Source organism: Sparus aurata, chromosome 11 (genome assembly GCF_900880675.1).
Source record: "Sparus aurata chromosome 11, fSpaAur1.1, whole genome shotgun sequence".
NCBI lineage: Eukaryota > Metazoa > Chordata > Actinopteri > Spariformes > Sparidae > Sparus > Sparus aurata.
Window position 1 is genome coordinate 17,689,703 of NC_044197.1, and position 15,376 is coordinate 17,705,078.

The window sequence follows — 15,376 nt, forward strand, 5'->3', positions numbered from 1 at the left end:
TCAGTGCTGCACTCACCGTATGTGCAGGCAGTTTTCCCTTTTGTGAAGGGTTTAAACATTCAGGCCCATCATCCCAAGCTTCACGGTAAGACTATCAAAACAGCTTCATAAATGAGCAGTTAAGGTTTTTAACAGCTTCACAGTGCATGTTAAGATGTTTGCAATATAATTACATACATGGTGATTCGAAAAATAGAAGTACACAACAAAATTATATATTTTTTTTTATGGCCTGTCCCCTCAACCCCTCACTGTGTGTGCCATTCAGTTGAAAGAAATGAGACGAGATCACAAAAAAGAAAAACAACCCACTTCGAGCCATTATTGACCAAAAGTGACGCCAGAGCACATGTGCACACACACAAACACACACACACACAGTGATCATCTGCTCAGCACACTAAAAACTACACAGCTAAACTAGATCAACTAGATAGTAAAACACCCAACATGTTTCTGCATTTTGTCCGACTTTTACCTTTTGCGAGCGTGGTCGCTTTTTAAATTCCCAAACTATAAAAATAAAAAGAACATCACTGCTTAAATATGTTTTGTTGATTTTCCATGAATCAACCAGCTGTGCCTTTGCAGAAAAAACCCTCCCAGATGCCAGAAACTGTTACAAGGTGGGCAATACTTCAGTTTTCTGTGATTACCTCATACATCAAAGTTTATAACTCACCACAGTAATTGTACTTGGTGGACAGAAAATTGAAAAATTGCCAAAGTACAACTGCAATCAACTAGATTTAGACACTGTTCCTGTTGATTTTTCTGTTGTGTAACTTACTGGCTCTGGATACATGTCTCCTGTAAATCTGCTGCTGGTAAGGTAAAGGGTGCAAAAAACACTTTGAGCAAAGTTCGAGAAAGTGGGTGGTGTTGGCTGAAATCTTAAAAAGTAAATAACTTGTCTTGTGCTTCAGGTCTGTTCATTTTATTTATTTTTTTATTATTATTGTTTTTGCATTTAACCAAAACCCTGACCTTTCTCTTAGCTTAACCAAGTGTTTGTTGAGCTATGAAAACATACTTATAAATATATTTGGTTAAAAAAATCTAATTAATTACGAATTATGTAAAAAGCAACCAAGCATGTTACAATACAGCGGCTAACTACTGCTAACATTGTATGTTATGCATTTCTTATGTACTATGTATCTTATTGGGATCCACAGCTGTTGTTGCCATGGCAACAACTATTCCTCCCGCTAGGGCTTTAAAAATTAAAGAAAATCTTATTGCAATTATTTTGACAGATATTGCGATAATTGTGAACCTGTGATATGTTCACAATTTTTGCACAGATATTAATTATAATCATGAGGATCTGACATTTGTTTGGGGTCCGTACCTCTTACATCTGGAGAAGAAGATATGTAGGCTCGGGCACCTCTGCAGCACTACAGTACTTCATTATAATGCTAGTTTGACAAACATTTTACCTTTCCCAAGGAATTGCAGCTTCTTGCAATTTGGATATTGCACTTGGCCATATCACTATTTTTGTAATATCCCATTTAAATGTGCAGCCCTACCTGCGGGGATCCACAGTTACAGTTAATAACAGTGGATGGTTGTATTACTAACAACATCTTTTCAGTTACAGATACCTCAAACTTTTGGGTAGCTAGTAGAAAACTACGAGTGTCACCACTTTATTTCATTGTTGTTTTCTCCATGTGTTGCTTCCAAATAATGTCACCGACAAAGGTAATGCTGAGTTAAGGAGTCTCGCCACTTTAAGTGATGCACCTCAAGAGATTATTACTTTTATGATGTCTCAGTTAGTTAATGAAAAATCACTGCGCAACTACTTCTCTTTAGTTCTCTTCTCAATGTGTATGAAGTGCACAAACTCGACACCAGAGAGACTGGGGTTCTTATCCTGACTGTGGTTTGGTTTGGTCAACAAAAGCTCAGTGGTTAAGGCTCAGTTAAATGCTTTGTGCCTGATGCTTTGGGGGACTTGAATCATCCAAGTCTGTGATCTTTTGCCAACCAAAAGACCAATGAGTGCCCAAACTTAGCCACAATAAGTTTAATAATGCTGTAGTCACTACCAACTGGATGTTGTATTGAAATTCTGGCTATTTTGGTGGAAGCTCTTAAGTGTATGTGGTCAGACTGACATTTCAGTCAGAACAAATTTTCTGTTGCAAATTAATGGTATATAAACACAATTTCTGCACAATGGAAATTGAATTAAAAATAGATATAAATATGGAATAAATTCAATTTGGAAGAGAGTCTCACCCCCAACTTATCAAATACTGATGTTTGAGTTCCCCAGGTCATCAACCACTTACACTCTTGGGTTGGTAGAGCTAGATGGCCACCAACCCAAAGAATCAATATTTGATGAGTTGGGAATGAGACTGAAAAATCAACTCTTACAAATTGGACCTTTAGATTTCGATGCGATGCATAAACATAGACTAATTACCCATCATCATAATCATCACTAGTCACCACTTCTTACTCGAGCCGACCGAGATATTGCTTGGCAGATATTATTGGCGAGGCTCTACTTTCTTTTTTCACAACCCAGGCATTTATTAAATGCTAAAATCAAATGTAACCGCTTTAATAACTCATATCTGGGCAATCAAGGCAGCATTAATATCGAGTGTAAAATGCCTAACCTTCCAAACATTGTCCCCTTCTCATGTGATGCAACTGATGGAAAAAATGGTTACACGACATAAAATACGGCATAAATTTTGTGACATGTTCTGTCGAAGACTGGCTTTTACATACATTTGATGTGTTAGCAAGCAAAGTGTAAAAAAACAGCTGCTGCGATGCTTTTGCTCTTGATGTAGGAAAATATCTTTGCAGCACTGTCCGCTTCTGTTTTGAAAAGGGCTATTGGCACTGTTATCTAGTGCTACCTAACAAGCCAAGGTACATTTTTGTGTCCTAGCGTGCAGACAACCTCTCCATGACGTACAGATGGATATACTTTATTAATAAACCTAATTAAGGACTCAAGCTTTAATAAATATCTCACTAACTTGACACTAGTTTGAGAGCAGTGGAATGGTGTTTTCACATAGGTGTTAATGAAATCTCCTGTTACTGCCAGAACTGCAGACGCAATAGAGCCACTGTGACTGAAATAATGTTATTGGAAATGTTACTGGAAAGATTCATAATATCAGCAGGTATTAGACAATATTTATAGCAACCCACACACTAAATTATCTTTAATTAGCCCCATCTTTTTCGCCCATTAGTACCAGCTGCACCAATGTGTGTTCAACTTATAAGGCAACTCATTCACATTACCATCCCCAAACTAAAGGTCATTATGTTTTCTGCCTTTTCCAGTTCAAGCATATTACGGCTTGTACTGTACTTCCCGCGATGGCTGGCTGGAAGGGCCGGTGAACACAGAGACTAATATAGACACAGTAATGAGCAATTTACAATCTCCACTTCACCTGACACTTTATAATATGGAAGGACACAGAGCTCCCACACAACACTCCAAGAGAGAACAATCATTGTGGACACTAATTGGGTCAGGAATCAAACCCTCCAACCAAGGAACATCTGACTGTAAGGCAACTCTTGACAGTCAAAGAGTGCGTTCAGAAATCAGCGTTAGAACAATGAAGCAGGTTGCGTTGGCAGGGGGGCGTGTAGCTTCAGGTAAGGGGAAACAATGAAATACAATCCAGGAGGTCGAGTTTGAGTGATGTATATAATAAGGAGGCTTCTCAGACGTCAAAACACTGCACACTGGTTTATGACAGAATGAGACAGGAGTTTGAAACTCAGGAAAGTTATCACAGCTGAGATTATCTTTCATCGTGACAACAGCGAGGTTCACGGTGCAACTTCTTCCTTTTACGATACAAGGAAATCCATCGGGAAATGTGCGCAGGGGACGTATGTGATTGGTCAACACGTCGCTGCATTGACTGACGTTGCATTGCGGCAAAAGTCGAATCAGCTTCAACTTTTTCGCTGGACTACCCTTTAATGAGTTGACGTAATCTCTGCATCGCCTCCCCCACAGCTTTGCCAAACTGGCCTCATTCTAATAAATGAGGCAGCTGCATTTTTTTATTTTCATGCGGAGCTAAAGTTGGTCTAATCCAGCCAAAGATCAGTTAACTGTTACTTCTGAGAATAAGACATGTTTTAACCAGTGAAATGTTCAAGAAAATTGATTCCTTCATAGTTGTTTGTATATCAAATGTAGAGTGACAACACCCGGAAACATTGGTAACACTTAACAATAACCATCATTAATAAATGTTATTTTTAATTCAACTGCAGTTAATAGCTCTTTCACTGTTAACAACTAAATGCTTTATAAACCATGTACTAACCATTTACAAAGTCTTATAAACAGTTTCAACTTTACAATTAACAATTGCTTAACAAATGGTTTATTAAGCATCCTGTTGTTTGTTAATAGTAAAATAACTATTAATTAATGTTAATTAACCGTACATTTAACAATTAATGAAGGCTTTCATAAATTATCAAAACGTTAATTGTCAAAGTAGCATCTGTTAGCTGTAAGTAAACAATAATGCGATAGTGTGTGCTGTGTGTCTGGGTCAGAGAGGTGAGAACAGCGGAGCAACCAGATTCACCTCAGGGAAAGGCCTGTCAGCAGCAGAGGGGTTTATGAAAAACTGAGAAAGCCCTGGTGTTTTACCAGCAGCTGAAGAGGGGCGTATGCATCCAGCAGACGGCAGGTCGCTCTCAGGAAGCTAATAGACAGATCTCTGTTGTATTGAATGCAACAGTTCTCAAAACCCAGGGACAGCATACATTTTGGGAAGGTTTTTCTACTGTGGCAACAAAATAAAGTTCTATGAGACGGTGTTAAAAAGATGATCAGGTTTCCTTTTTTCCATACGCTTTCTGCACTACATTGTTTATTGCATTGTTGCAGAGCAAAATCTGAAAGTGATTTACTTCCCGGTTTGGCTGAAGTTAAGCAGCTTAATTCTTTCTACGTTTTTAGGTCCAACCTTTCTTTCGTCTTTGAAAAACCCCCCGGGGAGATGTCTCTCCACTGTTGACCTCTCCTGAATATGAAAAATCGTTCTGCATGCAGGCTTGATTATGCAAACACCAAATCTGTTCCTCGAATAGGAGATAATGTGAACCTGCATAATTTCCTGAATGTGTGTATTTTTTGTTTGGATGATGAATAGGGAAACATGTTGTTGCTCATACCTGCCCAACTGTAGCTCATCCTTCTTCCTGTTACCTTGGGCCTAATTTAATAACCTAAAACTCACTCAGCCAACTGTGATCCTACTGTGCACCCTGATGGCAGAAATATGTGTAAACACCTGCACTAATTACCTTCACAGGCAGATTATTTATGAAATGCATTAAAGCATGTGTAAAACGATTCATTGGTCAGAATTCAGGGGCAATTTTTCACTCGACCATCCAAATGTCTTCCAGCCCAGGGAAGGCAGAGCACGTTCCCACTGAAACTTAACGGTATTATCTCTCCGTGACTGTTCATTTTCAGGACTGTTTGTCGAAAGGAGACTAAACAAGATTATCAAATAGACAAAGATGAGGATGGCTGTGTTCTCTAATTCAGACCACATTGATTGTTTATGTTTGATGTAATCTGCTTAATGTGTTTATCGCCCCGCGGACGCTCCAGTTTTTTTCATGAATTTATCTAAATAAAAAACACGACAATACCGATTCCTCAAAATTTGTTTCTCTCGTGAATAACCTATTCTAAGATATGCCTCATAAATATTTTCTTATTATAGTTTGTGAGAGAGCGCGTCGACTGCACTGCAGGTGCTGAGTAGAGGACAAAATTAACATGGCACTCAGCCTTGAGTGTTCAGGAGGACTAATTGAGCCAAAACTTCTCAGAGATACACATCTCTGATTACATTACATCAGTGAAATATTCTTGTCTCACAAGTGTGCTGATACTGAAACGACAATGAACGCGACAAACTTCCACCGTGATTAGCGGTGAGTAATGATTTCCCATATCTACTAATTATCCATGTTTGGTTATCTTGTACCAGAAGTTACTGGGAGGGGGCCAAATTGATCAAGAAAATGTTGTATTCATTTTCGACCATAATGATGAATGAATCTAATTTGAAGAGTCAAGTCAAATCCATTGCTATCTCATCAGCGAAAATGACAACAGATAATAGATTTCCAGACCTCACCGTTCAATCGGCGAATCGTTTAATACAGTTGATACCCTGGATAATGAATTTCATTGATGGCCTTTTACAGATAGAGAACAGCACCAAACTCTTGCATCACACCCAATAAAATATTCAAGAGCTTACTCAAGTGTTTCACTTAAGTTACTGCAGGTTTTACTGTGCAGCAACAACAGTACAATGTAGATCACAGAGTAGGTCTAATGACATGTGAATTTAGCAGAGGGATTTTGCAAAAGAAGATGAATAAAAATGTAACACTTCAGCACAGAGTATTAGTTATCACACTTTTCTTTAGAAGCAGGCAGTGGTCTGACAATGAAACTGTGCAGTGAAATGAGTGAAAACAATGTCAAGATGGTGGTGAGTTATGTTGCCTTCAGCAATCAACATGTGCAAGAAAAGGAGGTGGAGGTTTTCTATTAGAATTAGTCTTATTTAACCACAAGCCAACTAATGTTTCAGCTGCCTAATCTTATTTATTAACTTCCTTATATTTTAAATGTCCAATTGCACTTCTCAAGCCCTTCCATGCTGGAGTGCGATCACTTTTAATGTAATAACATTTCATTTTTGTTTCCAAATTTGCATGTTTTTCACACAAACCTGTGGTGGTAATGCCACAAAAATAAATATTCAGAGAAGTAATTATCATTAGAGAGTTATTCACTTAAACTGCAGAATTGGGATCAGGGCTCATCCATGTTTCAAAAAAATCACCAGTATCAGTTTTGTAAGGTCCGACCTGTTTTTAAAAACCTTGCTTGCTCGTTTCCAGGTATGTCATCTGTCAAAAACACCCTTGAAATAATACAGCCACATAGTGTTGCGCGCGAGTCGACTGCAGAGTGTACAGAACAAATAAACAGCAGCCAGCAGATTCTGTTAATGATATGACAGCATGCGTCATCAAACCATGCGAGCAGGGACACACTGAGTTTTTTTAAAAAATTCAGCAATATTCCCACATTTTAACTTCAAATGTTGAATTTATCACGCTGGGATTGATGAAAAGTTGTCAGAATCTGGCCCAGAGCCCCTGTGACAACAGGGTCACACCGATGCTCTTCAGCCATAATGAAATTGTTTCCCTTTTTTAATGTTGGCCCACTTTTTACTAGCTGTGCACTGTTATCTGTAGAAAAAAGAACAAAAGTGTTGCTTAAAAATCGTGGATTGGGCTCAGCATTGGCAGATGGTCGATAATAAAGGGCGTTGATTGGTAAGGGTGCTCCTATCAGCGATTGCTCGAAGCAGTATGGGCCGCTGGCTATCACCAATCGCCTATCAAGAGGTAATACTTTACTGTGTTATCATTTGTAGTCGTTAGTTAAGAGTCATATCAAAAGTACAGTTCAAATGTTGAGGAAATAAACCACTACATTTATTTTGATCAATTCAAAGAAATAAGTTTAAAACAAACAGAATTTTTTTCTGTAAACTGCAAAAAAAGCAATTTTAGAAAAAACTATGACGCAGCATTTGTGAAAAATTATTCAAATGTTGTAAAATCTCTGTACCTCCAAACTCAGAGAACGTTTACTCCCAAACTGTAGTCAGTACTTCTGTCCATTTTGTTCCTCTCAGAAGAAACACTCACTCCTGCTGTGTGTTTAGCTCCGCCGTAAGATACTAGCTCTGTTAGCCGTTAGCTCCCGCAGCCGTTCGGACCGCAGCGCTCTGCTGCTCACTAGCTGCTTACAGCTAACAGCTAAACTAGCTCCCCTCCTGCAGATTTCAGAACAGATACGCAGCGCCCTCTTTGTTGAACCAGCACAACATAATTGCATGGTCCTGCCAGTAAAGCCATTTGTTACTGAGCGGTTCAATGGAGCAGTACAGCGGAACAATTCTTAATCTTCATATTCTGATTGCATGAGAAGACATGCTCCACTGTGGTCAGTTTACTCAGAAGTAGTCAGTTCACTTTGACATTTGCTTAGCGGTAGTCTGTTCGTCCTATGCACATTTTCTGCTGCCCCCAGCAGGGATGAGCCCCACAGTACGCTAGGGCCTCTTTGCGACATTTAGAGAAACTGTCCTAAGTGTTGATTGGCGCTTCTGATGACAGAGCAATTGGAACAGCTTTACTCATTGGAATTGGGACCAAAAAATAAATAAAAAAATGGATTGGTGCATCACTAGAGTCAATTTTATACGCGCACATTTCCTGCAAAGGGCAGCAGTTACAGTACTGCAAATCATGAAAATGTGCCTGCTTTGACTCTGCATCTATTAGCGTGGCGTAGCTGTGCTCCAGCAGGTGACAACTAGTCAGATGTGACAGAGTGCAATATTATCCCTCAGACACAGTCTCCCCAATTTCAGACAGCTACATCACGAGAGGATAATGTGTTTGAATTATTGATACATTCTCAAGGTTGAGTGCATCATGCGTTTTGAGGGGCGCTGAATGCCATGAAAAGGTTTTAAGGAGGAGGAGTGCATCCAAGTCTGAAATACCACAATTAGAGAAATAAGAGTAGTATAGAGGGATAAAATGATAACTCCATATCAGTAAGAGATGCAGCTCTCGATGACCACACGGGGCTTAGGATTTGTGAAGACGGAGACTTGTGACAGATGCTTCTATCTTTCCACTGCAGTCGGAACATTTGATCCGTGCACACTGCGGATAATGGAGAGGGAATTTGTTATAATTAACTATGAGGAGTGAATGCATCCTACGGAGATTATACTAATTACTTGAGCTATCTTGAAGGTTCACTATAGGATCAGAGCACTTCATGTGTATTTCTGTGTCACATGGGTCCCTAGGAGAAACAAATATACACCCTCGTTTGTTTTCTGTTAATCTGAGTTCTTAATTCAGGGACGGAAGCTGCTAGCCTTCAACAACGGTATAACCAGTTCCACACAGATATTTTATGTGCATGCATGCGCATATGCAGCATGTAAATTTAGGGGGGAAGTTTATTATTTATTGTATTGTAATCTTCAATTGCAAGGTTTCTGGTCAGCAATTATTCAGAAACATCAGTTCCTGGTGTTGATATTCATCATTTTACATCACTTTGGTGGATGTTTAATTATTTTTTAAAAGATCCATGTAATTGCTCCCTTGCAATCTGCCCTGTATGTTTAGCACTTTTAACCCAATCATCACTCCCCGTTCACCTGCCCTGTAGACTAGCCTCCAGACAGGAAGCCATTTGAAAACTGATTTGAACATTTGTGAACTTATCCTTGAAAGTGACTCTAAATATTGAACTCGCAACAACTCAAAGTTACGAGCATAATGTGTCTGTGTTGTCAGCCATATTAACAAAGTGAACACACCATTAAACAATGTCATTAACCACCGACTCATGCTAATGTCTTCCTTTAACTATCAATGACGCTTAGCTTACTGGTCTGAAAGGGAAATCTGTTTTCTGGATTATTAGTCCAAAATAGAAAGTCACTGAGCACTTTGAATGTTGTTGTGGTGCTCGAGAGGGTGGGACACACTGCAGTTAAATTGAATTGAAATAATTCAAATGGCAAGGATGGGCAGTGTAGGACTACTCGTGATTGTTTTTATTGATGTATTTGTGAGTGGTTAGCGCAGAGTCAATGAATTGGGTGTTGCTTTTATATTGTGTCCTGGTGCAATATCCCATTTAGCATGCCCATCTAAATGCAAATAAGATTGAAGCTGTTTTAAAATTGCTCAGTATAACTGATGTAGTAATTCACTGATTGCTAACTAACTGTAACTTAAATACGACACAACACCGTAAATTCTTACCACAACACTTAGCTTGTGCTGGGCTGCTTACTTGTCCAAAAAAAATATAAGAAATCACTCCTGCAGTCTTGGCATGGAGCTGTTTTTTTCCTCATCATTTTTCCCACCACTTCAATCGTTGCTGACCAAAATTTTGCCATCTACCTCTTAGACACACTCGTATTTCTTCTTGCAAAGGTGCGCATCTCTCAAACACCATCCCATTGAGACCACAGGATGCTCAATAAATATAAAACAGAAAAGCAGACTCTGTAATGAGACCATAACGATACAGTGTGACCTGTAGTCATGCCTTTCTCTTACATCCTTGATGTTACCTTGGTGGAAGATCGAAATCGAAATGTGTGGAGTGAGGTGCTAAATCCTTCAATGAGTTTAAGAAATATTGAAGTTGGTTCCTGTGACTTCAGCTCCTTTGTGACGTTCTCACTCCCTGGCTATATTAATCAGCCTGGCCCGTAGGCCCAAACAGATGGCTTTGATAACTTGCTTAAAGCAGTCCAAAGCTCCACAGATAGCGCTACAGTAAACTAGACATCCATCTTTGGCTCTATTTGTTCCATTACAAACAGAGTCATTATACCCTTGGCTTTGGGGAAAGATTCCCTGTCACAGAGCCTAACCCTCTCCTCTCGAGGATTTGGATCCTTGTCATCTGTATTTCTTAAACCAGTCAATTGACACTCATATTAAGTGAGCGTAAGTGGTTCCAGTCACCTTGAACAATCTGACATTTCAGCAGACATGTCAGTTTTACTTCTCATTTGTCATCTCATCAAGTGACAGTAAACTTTTCTTTAATAAGGCCTCATATTCTGTCAAGCCCGATCAGACATCGTGCCATTTTTACAAAATAAAGGTATCAGATGAAGCACCCATCTTCACCAAAAATGCTGTTTGGACAAGTTATAGAGAGAGAACTTTTTTGCTGATTACTCTAAAGTGATGCTTAAAAGCAAAATCAGCAATGCATCTGTAAATGCACGACATACGCAGTAAAAACAGGGGCTAATTAATCAACACACAATCTAATAAAGCCTGATTATTTTGAAGTGAAAAACAGGAGACCGTATGGTTCCTTAAAACACCAGCCTGCTCGAGCTTAGCAATAGAAGTCAAATCACAGCCAGTTTTATCCCCAAAATGATTATTTGGCTAGTACGGGGAAATAGAGAGACCGACAGTGAGCTCCAAATTCATTTAGAAAGTGATTTTTTGGCTGTGTACTCTTTTTCTTTGGATTTCCAACGATGACTTTAGAGCACAGACAGTCAGCTTAATTTAATGCCAGATTCATCCCTTTCAGAAGAACAATTACACATCTACAGCATTTCTGATAGATAGTTATATAATTTCAAGGTGACTCAAGTGTTTGAGTAGTAACAGAGCATTAAATATAGCTCACAAATGACACCTACAAATCACTCAATTTATGCAACGGCTTAAGAAACTCTGCAACCCTTAGTCACTTATTTTCAGGTGGCCCTATAATCAAGAATAGGACCTCTTTGCATTTAAATGAGCAAGAAGCTGTACACTGTGTGATGTTCAATTTATTCTAGTGTGATTCAGACCTGATGCACTGCATGGGGAAACTTGAAAGTAAACATCAGGAAAATAAAACAATCTCCGAACCGCAGAATTAGCACAAATCTAAGACTCAAGTCACTGAGACAGTGATTCTCCTGCACTTAGCAGACATTGAATTAGCTATACATGTCTCAGCCTTTAGGCTGCCATATGTTTTGAGTGCAGCATGTTTTTAACTGTCATGTTGCATCTTTGCATTTTTATAAAGACAGTGCAGTGATTAGAACCTGATAATCAGACCCAAATGTCATCTTGGAGATGCTGGTTAGTGACTTAGCAGTTCAGAGTCAACCTACATTCAGTTCAGATTGGTGCTGATCAATAAATAATGTACGCCAATACACCTACAACTCTTACCAGTCATTGCTTTTTCTTGGCCTACATCCACTTTCTTCAAAATATTCCGTCTTTGCAGGTCAGGTTTTTCAGGTATGTTTTGCATCTATCTATGTTTTATCTATTAATCTATCTATCTATTTATCTTGCGATATACATAACAAATATCTATAAACATATCTCTCATTATGTATGAATAAATACATAAAATATATGTTCATAATCCACACATTCACACACACACACGCACACACACACACACACACACACACACACACACACACACACACACTTACAAATAAATTATAGATTTTCTGCAATCTGTTCACCAACACTCCTTATACACACTAATTCAATAAGTGTTGTTTTCACCGTTTTCCGTGATTGGTTAGCTGTCACACCATTCATGTAAAAACAGCCTGGGTAGTATTCTCTTCACGTGTGGAGGCTCAAACGTGATAAAGATCATATTAAATATGGTGAAAAAGCCCACAGTTACAACACAGTACAGAGTAGATTAATAACGGGGTTGCAGAAATATATTTTCACTGAACCTAGAATGAATGAGTAACAGAAAATCCCCATCCAATTCTCCCACATTTTCATAAATAAACCTGATTATTTTCTTTAAAGAAATCAGCAGTCTAATTTATAAACTGTTGGCCCAATTAATTTATGGTTAAAAATCGGTAAAAAAAATAAAAAAATAAATAAATAAGAAATGTGTTTTAAATAATGGCACCTAACCTAATGTTGTGTGCTTCTCTGCGATTAATATCAAGCAGTGCTACAATAGCATTATCCTTTAAACAAACACTGTTGCGGTGATATGACGCCAGTAGAATCACTTTAGGAGAGCCAAAAGCCACAAGAATGACTTTTCAAAGATTTCCTGGGTTTTACGTCCTTGATTACAAGTCAAACATTAGAGACTGGCTCTATTCCTCTATCAGCAAATCCCTTTACCCTGTTCAGTGTTGCCCCAAATATACACCCATACACTACAACTGCAGTTACACCCCTATATTAAAATATTTTTATGACAGCAATTTATTTTTCATGGCAAACGCTGTAGCTATTAGGCCAGTATTCAAATGAAGCATTTGGCAAAAAAAATATATTTCTCTCCAACGAGGTTAGCGTTGTTGTTGTTTTTTTTGTTTTTTTTTCAGCTATATACGACTAATACAAGCACAAATGGGATACAGCTTCATGGAATCCCGAAAACTGGGCAGAGAGTGACGGGTGGGCAGATGGGCAGTGGATAAAGTCTTTTATTTCCACCATTGAGCAGCTCCACACCTTGGATAATAGGAGCCAATTCAGTTCAGCCCATAAAGAGGTTTATCAGTTCCTGTCAGCATGCCCTGCAGGGGTGAGGCGACAAATAACAAGGCAGTGGAAAAGAAAAGTGGTCGGAGTCCAGCTCCCTAACCTGTTTCCCCCTCTGCCAGTGGCATCTGCATTTTCCAAAAACACTCATTTCCGCTTATGACTTCGAGATGGGAGATTAGAGAGTTGAAAGTCGTGTTTGAGCAGCATTAGAAGGAGATACCCAAGTCACGTGGCTCAAAAGGAGCTGCACTCGGTGCATCTCAGGAAAACGTCACAAAATGTCAAGGACTGTATAGGCTGCCAAGTGAAAGAACACCATCCCCACTGCAGCTGTCATATCTCACTGAATAGTTTATTTTAAAAGATATAAATATAAGCATGAATACAGCAACAACAACAACGATAAAATACGCAAATCGCATCATTCTAATGATTTTTGGGATAAAAAAACAATACTCTAGCAACAAGATTAATTTGACTTCTAATATTTACACTGCTGCTTGAATTACTGCACCTAAAATACGTCTTGTGGAGTTACTTTTAGGTGAGTGAGTATTTCACAATATCTATTTCTGGGGGGGGGGGGGAAATACCCTATTTAAGTGCTAGAGGATGAACAAACCATGTCAAATTACAGCCCTCAGCCTGATTTGACAGGCTTGTCAGATCCAAACTACATTTCTGTCTCGTACCTGGCTATATTTAAAAGACTGACTGTGTACCCTGAGTGAAACCTCTCGAGTCACTGTCAAAGTAATAAGCTGCATTGTTGAAAATGCTTCCACTATTCTGCATCTGCTCGTCCAGATTTGAGGATTTTTCCTCATCAATATAAAAACAGGCAGATATTTTTCATTTTTCATCTGAATTGGCCTCACTGTTATTTGACGAGGAGGAGGAGGAGCAAGAAAAATGCAAGATGTTGCTCACGACACTTGCTGGTGCAGTATTCTAAGTCCTACACACCCTGCACTTACAGTACAAGCCTGCACCACAGTGGCTACTGTAATTTTCCATGCATGAAGAAAGAAAAAAAAAAGAAGAAGAAAGAGAATGTAGGAACATGCCAATAATAATAATGATAATAATGGGAGTGTATTTTAACTGTAGGTCCCAAGCAATTACTTATGGCCTTTCCCTAAGCCTGTACCTCCACAATAAATTACATTTTAAAATTAAAAATAACACTGCGCAGATAACATGAGCACTTAACTGAAAAATTCAAAAATTCGGGCGCAGTCTTCGAAGCTCCTTTTGTCAGTGTTCTCATTTAAAACATTACAAATGTGTATATATATGTATATATATATATATATATATATATATATATATATATATATATATATATATATGCATTTTCTATGTTTTTCCTCTCTTTTAGGAGGTTGGTGGAGGAACAGTCGTGAGAGCTCCTCCACTGAGTTTGCCTTATGCTTGCCGGAATAAATTGGTACCATATGGTGTGATGACAGGATCACTCAATCTTCTGTGTACCTGAACACCACATTAATCATTTTTTTTTGGGGGGGGGGGGTATTCTTTCCCTTTCATCACACAGGAATTTCCAAATAGCCCCTGCCTTTATTTCTCTCACACATGTAGTGCATTTACATACACAAGCTACACTCTGCCCTTGTTAGGAGCCAGACTATTTGACCAAGTTCAAGCTGGAGCAAAACAAAATGTTAAGGTTAGGTGTCAGGTGAGACTTCCTTCCTGTTTAACATGTTGACTAACTTTCATTCTAACGTGGTCAGAAGCTAGGGGCATGTTTCATATTAGCAGTCTCTGATAAACAATGACATTTGTTTTAATTATTGACACGTTTAAATATTTTTGAGAATACGCTGGAAACCTATACCAAAATAACAAAATGGTTGTATTGGATTTTTTTTTTTTTTTTCAATGTCGAAAAAAATTAAGTAACACCAAATGAAAAAAAAAAAACACTGACAATAGCAACTTAAAATATCCAATAAGTATATTTGCACCTACCTTAATTAAATGGCTATGCTGAAGTTCCATAGGTATATGGATAAGCATAAAGCGCCTTCCACTAATTCAGGCTAAGAGTTTTTAGACAGAGAAAAGGTGAACCGAGTAAAAAAAGGGTGAAGTGGCCCAGAGGTGAGAGAGAGAAACGTGGAGAGAGAGGGAGAGAAATGGGACAAAGGAG

At 38.6% G+C, this 15,376-nt stretch overlaps 1 protein-coding gene across 5 annotated transcripts in view; it reads right to left on the reverse strand.

The window, feature by feature from the left end:
* Positions 1-15,376, reverse strand: part of adgrl2a (adhesion G protein-coupled receptor L2a) — a 207,298-nt gene that overhangs the window by 153,123 nt on the left and 38,799 nt on the right. For 3 of the 5 annotated variants that reach the window (XM_030432607.1, XM_030432606.1, XM_030432605.1), the window contains exon 1: positions 15,196-15,369. The exons of the other annotated variants lie outside the window; for them this stretch is intronic. The gene's annotated coding sequence lies outside the window, so the exon portion shown is untranslated. Of the gene's footprint in view, positions 1-15,195; positions 15,370-15,376 lie in introns of those variants that run through there. 5 annotated transcript variants of the gene reach the window in all.